The 14,529-nt window shown below is 46.1% G+C and overlaps 7 non-coding genes across 7 annotated transcripts; all 7 read right to left on the minus strand.

Annotated features, from left to right (window-relative positions):
* Positions 1–443: 443 nt before the first annotated feature.
* On the minus strand, positions 444–634 carry LOC130303668 (U2 spliceosomal RNA). The gene has a single exon (XR_008853700.1). It is a non-coding gene; the product is annotated as a U2 spliceosomal RNA (small nuclear RNA).
* Positions 635–2,727: 2,093 nt separating this feature from the next.
* Positions 2,728–2,918, minus strand: LOC130303669 (U2 spliceosomal RNA). Its single transcript, XR_008853701.1, has one exon. It is a non-coding gene; the product is annotated as a U2 spliceosomal RNA (small nuclear RNA).
* Positions 2,919–5,003: 2,085 nt separating this feature from the next.
* Positions 5,004–5,194, minus strand: LOC130303671 (U2 spliceosomal RNA). The gene has a single exon (XR_008853703.1). It is a non-coding gene; the product is annotated as a U2 spliceosomal RNA (small nuclear RNA).
* A 2,087-nt stretch (positions 5,195–7,281) lies between these two features.
* Positions 7,282–7,472, minus strand: LOC130303672 (U2 spliceosomal RNA). Its single transcript, XR_008853704.1, has one exon. It is a non-coding gene; the product is annotated as a U2 spliceosomal RNA (small nuclear RNA).
* Positions 7,473–9,565: 2,093 nt separating this feature from the next.
* LOC130303673 (U2 spliceosomal RNA) lies at positions 9,566–9,756 on the minus strand. The gene has a single exon (XR_008853705.1). It is a non-coding gene; the product is annotated as a U2 spliceosomal RNA (small nuclear RNA).
* Positions 9,757–11,823: 2,067 nt separating this feature from the next.
* Positions 11,824–12,014, minus strand: LOC130303674 (U2 spliceosomal RNA). Its single transcript, XR_008853706.1, has one exon. It is a non-coding gene; the product is annotated as a U2 spliceosomal RNA (small nuclear RNA).
* Positions 12,015–14,105: 2,091 nt separating this feature from the next.
* Positions 14,106–14,296, minus strand: LOC130303675 (U2 spliceosomal RNA). The gene has a single exon (XR_008853707.1). It is a non-coding gene; the product is annotated as a U2 spliceosomal RNA (small nuclear RNA).
* Between the last annotated feature and the right edge of the window lie 233 nt (positions 14,297–14,529).

Consider the following 14,529-nt stretch of genomic DNA (forward strand, 5'->3'; position numbering starts at 1 on the left):
ATGTTACATAGTTACATAGTTAGTACGGTCGAAAAAAGACATATGTCCATCAAGTTCAACCAGGGAATTAAGGGGTAGGGGTGTGGCGCGATATTGGGGAAGGGATGAGATTTTATATTTCTTCATAAGCATTAATCTTATTTTGTCAATTAGGAACATTCAGCACCCACCCGCTATCAAGGCAGCTGCCTATCATGTCATGCCCTACCTGCACAGGTGTGCTGGCTACTCAAATGATCCAATTAAGGAGGCCATTTAGTCAGCAGCAGCAGAAGTCCTGTGCCTGGACGCTCCAACAGCGGCCAGACACAAGCAGAAGCAGCAGAAGCAGCACCACCTTTTGTTTTTTGGCTGCAGCAGCAAGGCCCACAGGGCTGGCTAGCTGGCTAGCCAGCAAGCAGGTAGCAATGAAAGTAGGAATCTTTCTTTTTAACCCTGTAAGGGGGTGGTGCACTGTACCCGAAGATACTGCCATATCGGGTCAATGCATAGGGCGACGGAAGCAAGCTTCGAAATCGGCCCCCGTTCTCAAAAATCCATTTAATATATGGTCCCCAGATAGGGGACGTATCAGATATTAAACTGATAAGAACAGATACTACACTTGATCTTAGCCAAAAGGCCGAGAAGCGATAACCGTGAAAGGGGCGGGCCCAACAAGGTCCCCTTCATGGGCACTATCACTGCTTGCTGTCAGGGAGGCTGCCAGACAATTTTCCATGCACACTCTGGGCTGGGGGGCAGTCAACCACCAGTACACACAGCAGAACCTAAACCCATACCATTATTGCTAAGCAGCAAGACAGGGGCCCATTGCACTCCCACGGGGCCTTTTTAAATGCAATCCATAACCCGGATTTGCCAGGAACCCTTCTTACTCCTCCTACTTGCATGTGACACTGGGCTTAGGATCTGCATAGGAAACACACACACAAGCACACACCTACCTTTGTTGCCTGCAGATGCCTCCTTGGCTGTCCCCAAACGGTATCAAACCAACACCCACGGGAAGCTGTAAGCATAGAGGACATGCCTGCACCCCATTGGACTTACCTGTGTGGGTTAAATCCGGGTTATTTGACAACCTATGGCGGTGATGGTTCTGCTCAGGCAGAGCAGTGCTGATGCTCCTCATAAAGCTGTCGCTGCTGTGAAGGTTCTAGGTGACATCACAAATCCCTATGGTTACATACACAACAAAGCTGGGTTGTTGTTGTTTACACTCTGCAAGGCCTGTGGAAGTGAGTGACATCATAGCACTGTAGTTCTGAGGGTTCTAGATGGATGCAACAATCTCCTGTTGCTTCTATGAAGGCCATAATAGACGACATCACCAAACAGCTCCATAGTCACATACACAGCAAAGGAGAGATGTTGTTTACACCTAGTGATGTCAGTGGTATTGAGTGACATCACAGCACAGTGCTAAGGCTCCTGGGCCTGGACACAGCAGCGGCTGCAATATCTCAACGGAGAATACGTTTATATATATGTGTGTGTGTGCGCGTATATATATATATATATATATATATATATATATATATATATATATTTCTCCGCCGAAATCACTTTTAAACCCATTTCCACCTTTTTTTCCCTTCTCTTCCTCTTACTTTTTTTTTCACGTTTTTTTACGTTTTTCTCCTTTTCGCCTCTTTTCTGGGCGTATTATTCTTCTTTTTCTTCTTTTTTTTCGTCTAATGCATACCCCATCAGTGCAGCAATGCTTATTCAATACCGCCAGCAGATGGAGACACTGGGGGATAATTTTCTAAGGATTTATACTGATTTTTCCTGTCTGAATTTGTCGCACAGAAAGTTGCAGGCCAAATATGTGTGACATTTCTGCGACTTTAGCTTCTAGAGCATTTTTACAACATTATACATAGGTGCTGAATACATAAAAAGCGACTGTTCAGCGACAGACAAGTCGCATCGGCTGAAAGTAGGCCAGAATGTCAGTCCATGTTGGAGCAGGTTTAGATACAGTCTAAAGTATAGATCTCAAAGTCTGTGCACAGAATTTAGCAAGGGCCTCGCACCTTCTGATGCATCAGGTAGGTGCACAATAGCATAGCCTAACCCTCTGTACTTTGGTCTATATTGATGCGGGACATAGACAGCCAGCTGATGACCAATCCATTAGTGCAATGGATGGCTGGAAGCATTTGTCTTTGCCTTTGCAATACCACAGAAGCAATGCATGGTCAATGTACAGCAATGACACACCTGTGTGAACAGCCAGGAGACCCCCCCCCCCCCCCCCCCCCATGTTATGTTACATAGTTACATAGTTAGTACGGTCGAAAAAAGACATATGTCCATCAAGTTCAACCAGGGAATTAAGGGGTAGGGGTGTGGCGCGATATTGGGGAAGGGATGAGATTTTATATTTCTTCATAAGCATTAATCTTATTTTGTCAATTAGGAACATTCAGCACCCACCCGCTATCAAGGCAGCTGCCTATCATGTCATGCCCTACCTGCACAGGTGTGCTGGCTACTCAAATGATCCAATTAAGGAGGCCATTTAGTCAGCAGCAGCAGAAGTCCTGTGCCTGGACGCTCCAACAGCGGCCAGACACAAGCAGAAGCAGCAGAAGCAGCAGCAGCAGCACCACCTTTTGTTTTTTGGCTGCAGCAGCAAGGCCCACAGGGCTGGCTAGCTGGCTAGCCAGCAAGCAGGTAGCAATGAAAGTAGGAATCTTTCTTTTTAACCCTGTAAGGGGGTGGTGCACTGTACCCGAAGATACTGCCATATCGGGTCAATGCATAGGGCGACGGAAGCAAGCTTCGAAATCGGCCCCCGTTCTCAAAAATCCATTTAATATATGGTCCCCAGATAGGGGACGTATCAGATATTAAACTGATAAGAACAGATACTACACTTGATCTTAGCCAAAAGGCCGAGAAGCGATAACCGTGAAAGGGGCGGGCCCAACAAGGTCCCCTTCATGGGCACTATCACTGCTTGCTGTCAGGGAGGCTGCCAGACAATTTTCCATGCACACTCTGGGCTGGGGGGCAGTCAACCACCAGTACACACAGCAGAACCTAAACCCATACCATTATTGCTAAGCAGCAAGACAGGGGCCCATTGCACTCCCACGGGGCCTTTTTAAATGCAATCCATAACCCGGATTTGCCAGGAACCCTTCTTACTCCTCCTACTTGCATGTGACACTGGGCTTAGGATCTGCATAGGAAACACACACACAAGCACACACCTACCTTTGTTGCCTGCAGATGCCTCCTTGGCTGTCCCCAAACGGTATCAAACCAACACCCACGGGAAGCTGTAAGCATAGAGGACATGCCTGCACCCCATTGGACTTACCTGTGTGGGTTAAATCCGGGTTATTTGACAACCTATGGCGGTGATGGTTCTGCTCAGGCAGAGCAGTGCTGATGCTCCTCATAAAGCTGTCGCTGCTGTGAAGGTTCTAGGTGACATCACAAATCCCTATGGTTACATACACAACAAAGCTGGGTTGTTGTTGTTTACACTCTGCAAGGCCTGTGGAAGTGAGTGACATCATAGCACTGTAGTTCTGAGGGTTCTAGATGGATGCAACAATCTCCTGTTGCTTCTATGAAGGCCATAATAGACGACATCACCAAACAGCTCCATAGTCACATACACAGCAAAGGAGAGATGTTGTTTACACCTAGTGATGTCAGTGGTATTGAGTGACATCACAGCATAGTGCTAAGGCTCCTGGGCCTGGACACAGCAGCGGCTGCAATATCTCAACGGAGAATACGTTTATATATATGTGTGTGTGTGCGCGTATATATATATATATATATATATATATATATATATATATATATTTCTCCGCCGAAATCACTTTTAAACCCATTTCCACCTTTTTTTCCCTTCTCTTCCTCTTACTTTTTTTTCACGTTTTTTTACGTTTTTCTCCTTTTCGCCTCTTTTCTGGGCGTATTATTCTTCTTTTTCTTCTTTTTTTTCGTCTAATGCATACCCCATCAGTGCAGCAATGCTTATTCAATACCGCCAGCAGATGGAGACACTGGGGGATAATTTTCTAAGGATTTATACAGATTTTTCCTGTCTGAATTTGTCGCACAGAAAGTTGCAGGCCAAATATGTGTGACATTTCTGCGACTTTAGCTTCTAGAGCATTTTTACAACATTATACATAGGTGCTGAATACATAAAAAGCGACTGTTCAGCGACAGACAAGTCGCATCGGCTGAAAGTAGGCCAGAATGTCAGTCCATGTTGGAGCAGGTTTAGATACAGTCTAAAGTATAGATCTCAAAGTCTGTGCACAGAATTTAGCAAGGGCCTCGCACCTTCTGATGCATCAGGTAGGTGCACAATAGCATAGCCTAACCCTCTGTACTTTGGTCTATATTGATGCGGGACATAGACAGCCAGCTGATGACCAATCCATTAGTGCAATGGATGGCTGGAAGCATTTGTCTTTGCCTTTGCAATACCACAGAAGCAATGCATGGTCAATGTACAGCAATGACACACCTGTGTGAACAGCCAGGAGATCCCCCCCCCCCCCCCATGTTATGTTACATAGTTACATAGTTAGTACGGTCGAAAAAAGACATATGTCCATCAAGTTCAACCAGGGAATTAAGGGGTAGGGGTGTGGCGCGATATTGGGGAAGGGATGAGATTTTATATTTCTTCATAAGCATTAATCTTATTTTGTCAATTAGGAACATTCAGCACCCACCCGCTATCAAGGCAGCTGCCTATCATGTCATGCCCTACCTGCACAGGTGTGCTGGCTACTCAAATGATCCAATTAAGGAGGCCATTTAGTCAGCAGCAGCAGAAGTCCTGTGCCTGGACGCTCCAACAGCGGCCAGACACAAGCAGAAGCAGCAGAAGCAGCAGCAGCAGCACCACCTTTTGTTTTTTGGCTGCAGCAGCAAGGCCCACAGGGCTGGCTAGCTGGCTAGCCAGCAAGCAGGTAGCAATGAAAGTAGGAATCTTTCTTTTTAACCCTGTAAGGGGGTGGTGCACTGTACCCGAAGATACTGCCATATCGGGTCAATGCATAGGGCGACGGAAGCAAGCTTCGAAATCGGCCCCCGTTCTCAAAAATCCATTTAATATATGGTCCCCAGATAGGGGACGTATCAGATATTAAACTGATAAGAACAGATACTACACTTGATCTTAGCCAAAAGGCCGAGAAGCGATAACCGTGAAAGGGGCGGGCCCAACAAGGTCCCCTTCATGGGCACTATCACTGCTTGCTGTCAGGGAGGCTGCCAGACAATTTTCCATGCACACTCTGGGCTGGGGGGCAGTCAACCACCAGTACACACAGCAGAACCTAAACCCATACCATTATTGCTAAGCAGCAAGACAGGGGCCCATTGCACTCCCACGGGGCCTTTTTAAATGCAATCCATAACCCGGATTTGCCAGGAACCCTTCTTACTCCTCCTACTTGCATGTGACACTGGGCTTAGGATCTGCATAGGAAACACACACACAAGCACACACCTACCTTTGTTGCCTGCAGATGCCTCCTTGGCTGTCCCCAAACGGTATCAAACCAACACCCACGGGAAGCTGTAAGCATAGAGGACATGCCTGCACCCCATTGGACTTACCTGTGTGGGTTAAATCCGGGTTATTTGACAACCTATGGCGGTGATGGTTCTGCTCAGGCAGAGCAGTGCTGATGCTCCTCATAAAGCTGTCGCTGCTGTGAAGGTTCTAGGTGACATCACAAATCCCTATGGTTACATACACGACAAAGCTGGGTTGTTGTTGTTTACACTCTGCAAGGCCTGTGGAAGTGAGTGACATCATAGCACTGTAGTTCTGAGGGTTCTAGATGGATGCAACAATCTCCTGTTGCTTCTATGAAGGCCATAATAGACGACATCACCAAACAGCTCCATAGTCACATACACAGCAAAGGAGAGATGTTGTTTACACCTAGTGATGTCAGTGGTATTGAGTGACATCACAGCACAGTGCTAAGGCTCCTGGGCCTGGACACAGCAGCGGCTGCAATATCTCAACGGAGAATACGTTTATATATATGTGTGTGTGTGCGTGTATATATATATATATATATATATATATATATATATATATATATATATATATTTCTCCGCCGAAATCACTTTTAAACCCATTTCCACCTTTTTTTCCCTTCTCTTCCTCTTACTTTTTTTTCACGTTTTTTTACGTTTTTCTCCTTTTCGCCTCTTTTCTGGGCGTATTATTCTTCTTTTTCTTCTTTTTTTTCGTCTAATGCATACCCCATCAGTGCAGCAATGCTTATTCAATACCGCCAGCAGATGGAGACACTGGGGGATAATTTTCTAAGGATTTATACTGATTTTTCCTGTCTGAATTTGTCGCACAGAAAGTTGCAGGCCAAATATGTGTGACATTTCTGCGACTTTAGCTTCTAGAGCATTTTTACAACATTATACATAGGTGCTGAATACATAAAAAGCGACTGTTCAGCGACAGACAAGTCGCATCGGCTGAAAGTAGGCCAGAATGTCAGTCCATGTTGGAGCAGGTTTAGATACAGTCTAAAGTATAGATCTCAAAGTCTGTGCACAGAATTTAGCAAGGGCCTCGCACCTTCTGATGCATCAGGTAGGTGCACAATAGCATAGCCTAACCCTCTGTACTTTGGTCTATATTGATGCGGGACATAGACAGCCAGCTGATGACCAATCCATTAGTGCAATGGATGGCTGGAAGCATTTGTCTTTGCCTTTGCAATACCACAGAAGCAATGCATGGTCAATGTACAGCAATGACACACCTGTGTGAACAGCCAGGAGACCCCCCCCCCATGTTATGTTACATAGTTACATAGTTAGTACGGTCGAAAAAAGACATATGTCCATCAAGTTCAACCAGGGAATTAAGGGGTAGGGGTGTGGCGCGATATTGGGGAAGGGATGAGATTTTATATTTCTTCATAAGCATTAATCTTATTTTGTCAATTAGGAACATTCAGCACCCACCCGCTATCAAGGCAGCTGCCTATCATGTCATGCCCTACCTGCACAGGTGTGCTGGCTACTCAAATGATCCAATTAAGGAGGCCATTTAGTCAGCAGCAGCAGAAGTCCTGTGCCTGGACGCTCCAACAGCGGCCAGACACAAGCAGAAGCAGCAGAAGCAGCAGCAGCAGCACCACCTTTTGTTTTTTGGCTGCAGCAGCAAGGCCCACAGGGCTGGCTAGCTGGCTAGCCAGCAAGCAGGTAGCAATGAAAGTAGGAATCTTTCTTTTTAACCCTGTAAGGGGGTGGTGCACTGTACCCGAAGATACTGCCATATCGGGTCAATGCATAGGGCGACGGAAGCAAGCTTCGAAATCGGCCCCCGTTCTCAAAAATCCATTTAATATATGGTCCCCAGATAGGGGACGTATCAGATATTAAACTGATAAGAACAGATACTACACTTGATCTTAGCCAAAAGGCCGAGAAGCGATAACCGTGAAAGGGGCGGGCCCAACAAGGTCCCCTTCATGGGCACTATCACTGCTTGCTGTCAGGGAGGCTGCCAGACAATTTTCCATGCACACTCTGGGCTGGGGGGCAGTCAACCACCAGTACACACAGCAGAACCTAAACCCATACCATTATTGCTAAGCAGCAAGACAGGGGCCCATTGCACTCCCACGGGGCCTTTTTAAATGCAATCCATAACCCGGATTTGCCAGGAACCCTTCTTACTCCTCCTACTTGCATGTGACACTGGGCTTAGGATCTGCATAGGAAACACACACACAAGCACACACCTACCTTTGTTGCCTGCAGATGCCTCCTTGGCTGTCCCCAAACGGTATCAAACCAACACCCACGGGAAGCTGTAAGCATAGAGGACATGCCTGCACCCCATTGGACTTACCTGTGTGGGTTAAATCCGGGTTATTTGACAACCTATGGCGGTGATGGTTCTGCTCAGGCAGAGCAGTGCTGATGCTCCTCATAAAGCTGTCGCTGCTGTGAAGGTTCTAGGTGACATCACAAATCCCTATGGTTACATACACAACAAAGCTGGGTTGTTGTTGTTTACACTCTGCAAGGCCTGTGGAAGTGAGTGACATCATAGCACTGTAGTTCTGAGGGTTCTAGATGGATGCAACAATCTCCTGTTGCTTCTATGAAGGCCATAATAGACGACATCACCAAACAGCTCCATAGTCACATACACAGCAAAGGAGAGATGTTGTTTACACCTAGTGATGTCAGTGGTATTGAGTGACATCACAGCACAGTGCTAAGGCTCCTGGGCCTGGACACAGCAGCGGCTGCAATATCTCAACGGAGAATACGTTTATATATATGTGTGTGTGTGCGCGTATATATATATATATATATATATATATATATATATATATATATACATATATATATATTTCTCCGCCGAAATCACTTTTAAACCCATTTCCACCTTTTTTTCCCTTCTCTTCCTCTTACTTTTTTTTCACGTTTTTTTACGTTTTTCTCCTTTTCGCCTCTTTTCTGGGCGTATTATTCTTCTTTTTCTTCTTTTTTTTCGTCTAATGCATACCCCATCAGTGCAGCAATGCTTATTCAATACCGCCAGCAGATGGAGACACTGGGGGATAATTTTCTAAGGATTTATACTGATTTTTCCTGTCTGAATTTGTCGCACAGAAAGTTGCAGGCCAAATATGTGTGACATTTCTGCGACTTTAGCTTCTAGAGCATTTTTACAACATTATACATAGGTGCTGAATACATAAAAAGCGACTGTTCAGCGACAGACAAGTCGCATCGGCTGAAAGTAGGCCAGAATGTCAGTCCATGTTGGAGCAGGTTTAGATACAGTCTAAAGTATAGATCTCAAAGTCTGTGCACAGAATTTAGCAAGGGCCTCGCACCTTCTGATGCATCAGGTAGGTGCACAATAGCATAGCCTAACCCTCTGTACTTTGGTCTATATTGATGCGGGACATAGACAGCCAGCTGATGACCAATCCATTAGTGCAATGGATGGCTGGAAGCATTTGTCTTTGCCTTTGCAATACCACAGAAGCAATGCATGGTCAATGTACAGCAATGACACACCTGTGTGAACAGCCAGGAGACCCCCCCCCCATGTTATGTTACATAGTTACATAGTTAGTACGGTCGAAAAAAGACATATGTCCATCAAGTTCAACCAGGGAATTAAGGGGTAGGGGTGTGGCGCGATATTGGGGAAGGGATGAGATTTTATATTTCTTCATAAGCATTAATCTTATTTTGTCAATTAGGAACATTCAGCACCCACCCGCTATCAAGGCAGCTGCCTATCATGTCATGCCCTACCTGCACAGGTGTGCTGGCTACTCAAATGATCCAATTAAGGAGGCCATTTAGTCAGCAGCAGCAGAAGTCCTGTGCCTGGACGCTCCAACAGCGGCCAGACACAAGCAGAAGCAGCAGAAGCAGCAGCAGCAGCACCACCTTTTGTTTTTTGGCTGCAGCAGCAAGGCCCACAGGGCTGGCTAGCTGGCTAGCCAGCAAGCAGGTAGCAATGAAAGTAGGAATCTTTCTTTTTAACCCTGTAAGGGGGTGGTGCACTGTACCCGAAGATACTGCCATATCGGGTCAATGCATAGGGCGACGGAAGCAAGCTTCGAAATCGGCCCCCGTTCTCAAAAATCCATTTAATATATGGTCCCCAGATAGGGGACGTATCAGATATTAAACTGATAAGAACAGATACTACACTTGATCTTAGCCAAAAGGCCGAGAAGCGATAACCGTGAAAGGGGCGGGCCCAACAAGGTCCCCTTCATGGGCACTATCACTGCTTGCTGTCAGGGAGGCTGCCAGACAATTTTCCATGCACACTCTGGGCTGGGGGGCAGTCAACCACCAGTACACACAGCAGAACCTAAACCCATACCATTATTGCTAAGCAGCAACCACGGGGCCTTTTTAAATGCAATCCATAACCCGTATTTGCCAGGAACCCTTCTTACTCCTCCTACTTGCATGTGACACTGGGCTTAGGATCTGCATAGGAAACACACACACAAGCACACACCTACCTTTGTTGCCTGCAGATGCCTCCTTGGCTGTCCCCAAACGGTATCAAACCAACACCCACGGGAAGCTGTAAGCATAGAGGACATGCCTGCACCCCATTGGACTTACCTGTGTGGGTTAAATCCGGGTTATTTGACAACCTATGGCGGTGATGGTTCTGCTCAGGCAGAGCAGTGCTGATGCTCCTCATAAAGCTGTCGCTGCTGTGAAGGTTCTAGGTGACATCACAAATCCCTATGGTTACATACACAACAAAGCTGGGTTGTTGTTGTTTACACTCTGCAAGGCCTGTGGAAGTGAGTGACATCATAGCACTGTAGTTCTGAGGGTTCTAGATGGATGCAACAATCTCCTGTTGCTTCTATGAAGGCCATAATAGACGACATCACCAAACAGCTCCATAGTCACATACACAGCAAAGGAGAGATGTTGTTTACACCTAGTGATGTCAGTGGTATTGAGTGACATCACAGCACAGTGCTAAGGCTCCTGGGCCTGGACACAGCAGCGGCTGCAATATCTCAACGGAGAATACGTTTATATATATGTGTGTGTGTGCGCGTATATATATATATATATATATATATATATATATATATATATATTCTCCGCCGAAATCACTTTTAAACCCATTTCCACCTTTTTTTCCCTTCTCTTCCTCTTACTTTTTTTTCACGTTTTTTTACGTTTTTCTCCTTTTCGCCTCTTTTCTGGGCGTATTATTCTTCTTTTTCTTCTTTTTTTTCGTCTAATGCATACCCCATCAGTGCAGCAATGCTTATTCAATACCGCCAGCAGATGGAGACACTGGGGGATAATTTTCTAAGGATTTATACTGATTTTTCCTGTCTGAATTTGTCGCACAGAAAGTTGCAGGCCAAATATGTGTGACATTTCTGCGACTTTAGCTTCTAGAGCATTTTTACAACATTATACATAGGTGCTGAATACATAAAAAGCGACTGTTCAGCGACAGACAAGTCGCATCGGCTGAAAGTAGGCCAGAATGTCAGTCCATGTTGGAGCAGGTTTAGATACAGTCTAAAGTATAGATCTCAAAGTCTGTGCACAGAATTTAGCAAGGGCCTCGCACCTTCTGATGCATCAGGTAGGTGCACAATAGCATAGCCTAACCCTCTGTACTTTGGTCTATATTGATGCGGGACATAGACAGCCAGCTGATGACCAATCCATTAGTGCAATGGATGGCTGGAAGCATTTGTCTTTGCCTTTGCAATACCACAGAAGCAATGCATGGTCAATGTACAGCAATGACACACCTGTGTGAACAGCCAGGAGACCCCCCCCCCCCCCCCCCCATGTTATGTTACATAGTTACATAGTTAGTACGGTCGAAAAAAGACATATGTCCATCAAGTTCAACCAGGGAATTAAGGGGTAGGGGTGTGGCGCGATATTGGGGAAGGGATGAGATTTTATATTTCTTCATAAGCATTAATCTTATTTTGTCAATTAGGAACATTCAGCACCCACCCGCTATCAAGGCAGCTGCCTATCATGTCATGCCCTACCTGCACAGGTGTGCTGGCTACTCAAATGATCCAATTAAGGAGGCCATTTAGTCAGCAGCAGCAGAAGTCCTGTGCCTGGACGCTCCAACAGCGGCCAGACACAAGCAGAAGCAGCAGAAGCAGCAGCAGCAGCACCACCTTTTGTTTTTTGGCTGCAGCAGCAAGGCCCACAGGGCTGGCTAGCTGGCTAGCCAGCAAGCAGGTAGCAATGAAAGTAGGAATCTTTCTTTTTAACCCTGTAAGGGGGTGGTGCACTGTACCCGAAGATACTGCCATATCGGGTCAATGCATAGGGCGACGGAAGCAAGCTTCGAAATCGGCCCCCGTTCTCAAAAATCCATTTAATATATGGTCCCCAGATAGGGGACGTATCAGATATTAAACTGATAAGAACAGATACTACACTTGATCTTAGCCAAAAGGCCGAGAAGCGATAACCGTGAAAGGGGCGGGCCCAACAAGGTCCCCTTCATGGGCACTATCACTGCTTGCTGTCAGGGAGGCTGCCAGACAATTTTCCATGCACACTCTGGGCTGGGGGGCAGTCAACCACCAGTACACACAGCAGAACCTAAACCCATACCATTATTGCTAAGCAGCAAGACAGGGGCCCATTGCACTCCCACGGGGCCTTATTAAATGCAATCCATAACCCGGATTTGCCAGGAACCCTTCTTACTCCTCCTACTTGCATGTGACACTGGGCTTAGGATCTGCATAGGAAACACACACACAAGCACACACCTACCTTTGTTGCCTGCAGATGCCTCCTTGGCTGTCCCCAAACGGTATCAAACCAACACCCACGGGAAGCTGTAAGCATAGAGGACATGCCTGCACCCCATTGGACTTACCTGTGTGGGTTAAATCCGGGTTATTTGACAACCTATGGCGGTGATGGTTCTGCTCAGGCAGAGCAGTGCTGATGCTCCTCATAAAGCTGTCGCTGCTGTGAAGGTTCTAGGTGACATCACAAATCCCTATGGTTACATACACAACAAAGCTGGGTTGTTGTTGTTTACACTCTGCAAGGCCTGTGGAAGTGAGTGACATCATAGCACTGTAGTTCTGAGGGTTCTAGATGGATGCAACAATCTCCTGTTGCTTCTATGAAGGCCATAATAGACGACATCACCAAACAGCTCCATAGTCACATACACAGCAAAGGAGAGATGTTGTTTACACCTAGTGATGTCAGTGGTATTGAGTGACATCACAGCACAGTGCTAAGGCTCCTGGGCCTGGACACAGCAGCGGCTGCAATATCTCAACGGAGAATACGTTTATATATATGTGTGTGTGTGCGCGTATATATATATATATATATATATATATATATATATATATATATATATTTCTCCGCCGAAATCACTTTTAAACCCATTTCCACCTTTTTTTCCCTTCTCTTCCTCTTACTTTTTTTTCACGTTTTTTTACGTTTTTCTCCTTTTCGCCTCTTTTCTGGGCGTATTATTCTTCTTTTTCTTCTTTTTTTTCGTCTAATGCATACCCCATCAGTGCAGCAATGCTTATTCAATACCGCCAGCAGATGGAGACACTGGGGGATAATTTTCTAAGGATTTATACTGATTTTTCCTGTCTGAATTTGTCGCACAGAAAGTTGCAGGCCAAATATGTGTGACATTTCTGCGACTTTAGCTTCTAGAGCATTTTTACAACATTATACATAGGTGCTGAATACATAAAAAGCGACTGTTCAGCGACAGACAAGTCGCATCGGCTGAAAGTAGGCCAGAATGTCAGTCCATGTTGGAGCAGGTTTAGATACAGTCTAAAGTATAGATCTCAAAGTCTGTGCACAGAATTTAGCAAGGGCCTCGCACCTTCTGATGCATCAGGTAGGTGCACAATAGCATAGCCTAACCCTCTGTACTTTGGTCTATATTGATGCGGGACATAGACAGCCAGCTGATGACCAATCCATTAGTGCAATGGATGGCTGGAAGCATTTGTCTTTGCCTTTGCAATACCACAGAAGCAATGCATGGTCAATGTACAGCAATGACACACCTGTGTGAACAGCCAGGAGACCCCCCCCCCCCCCCCCCATGTTATGTTACATAGTTACATAGTTAGTACGGTCGAAAAAAGACATATGTCCATCAAGTTCAACCAGGGAATTAAGGGGTAGGGGTGTGGCGCGATATTGGGGAAGGGATGAGATTTTATATTTCTTCATAAGCATTAATCTTATTTTGTCAATTAGGAACATTCAGCACCCACCCGCTATCAAGGCAGCTGCCTATCATGTCATGCCCTACCTGCACAGGTGTGCTGGCTACTCAAATGATCCAATTAAGGAGGCCATTTAGTCAGCAGCAGCAGAAGTCCTGTGCCTGGACGCTCCAACAGCGGCCAGACACAAGCAGAAGCAGCAGAAGCAGCAGCAGCAGCACCACCTTTTGTTTTTTGGCTGCAGCAGCAAGGCCCACAGGGCTGGCTAGCTGGCTAGCCAGCAAGCAGGTAGCAATGAAAGTAGGAATCTTTCTTTTTAACCCTGTAAGGGGGTGGTGCACTGTACCCGAAGATACTGCCATATCGGGTCAATGCATAGGGCGACGGAAGCAAGCTTCGAAATCGGCCCCCGTTCTCAAAAATCCATTTAATATATGGTCCCCAGATAGGGGACGTATCAGATATTAAACTGATAAGAACAGATACTACACTTGATCTTAGCCAAAAGGCCGAGAAGCGATAACCGTGAAAGGGGCGGGCCCAACAAGGTCCCCTTCATGGGCACTATCACTGCTTGCTGTCAGGGAGGCTGCCAGACAATTTTCCATGCACACTCTGGGCTGGGGGGCAGTCAACCACCAGTACACACAGCAGAACCTAAACCCATACCATTATTGCTAAGCAGCAAGACAGGGGCCCATTGCACTCCCACGGGGCCTTTTTAAATGCAATCCATAACCCGTATTTGCCAGGA

The sequence above is a fragment of the Hyla sarda genome, unplaced genomic scaffold (assembly GCF_029499605.1).
Source record: "Hyla sarda isolate aHylSar1 unplaced genomic scaffold, aHylSar1.hap1 scaffold_1237, whole genome shotgun sequence".
Lineage (NCBI taxonomy): Eukaryota > Metazoa > Chordata > Amphibia > Anura > Hylidae > Hyla > Hyla sarda.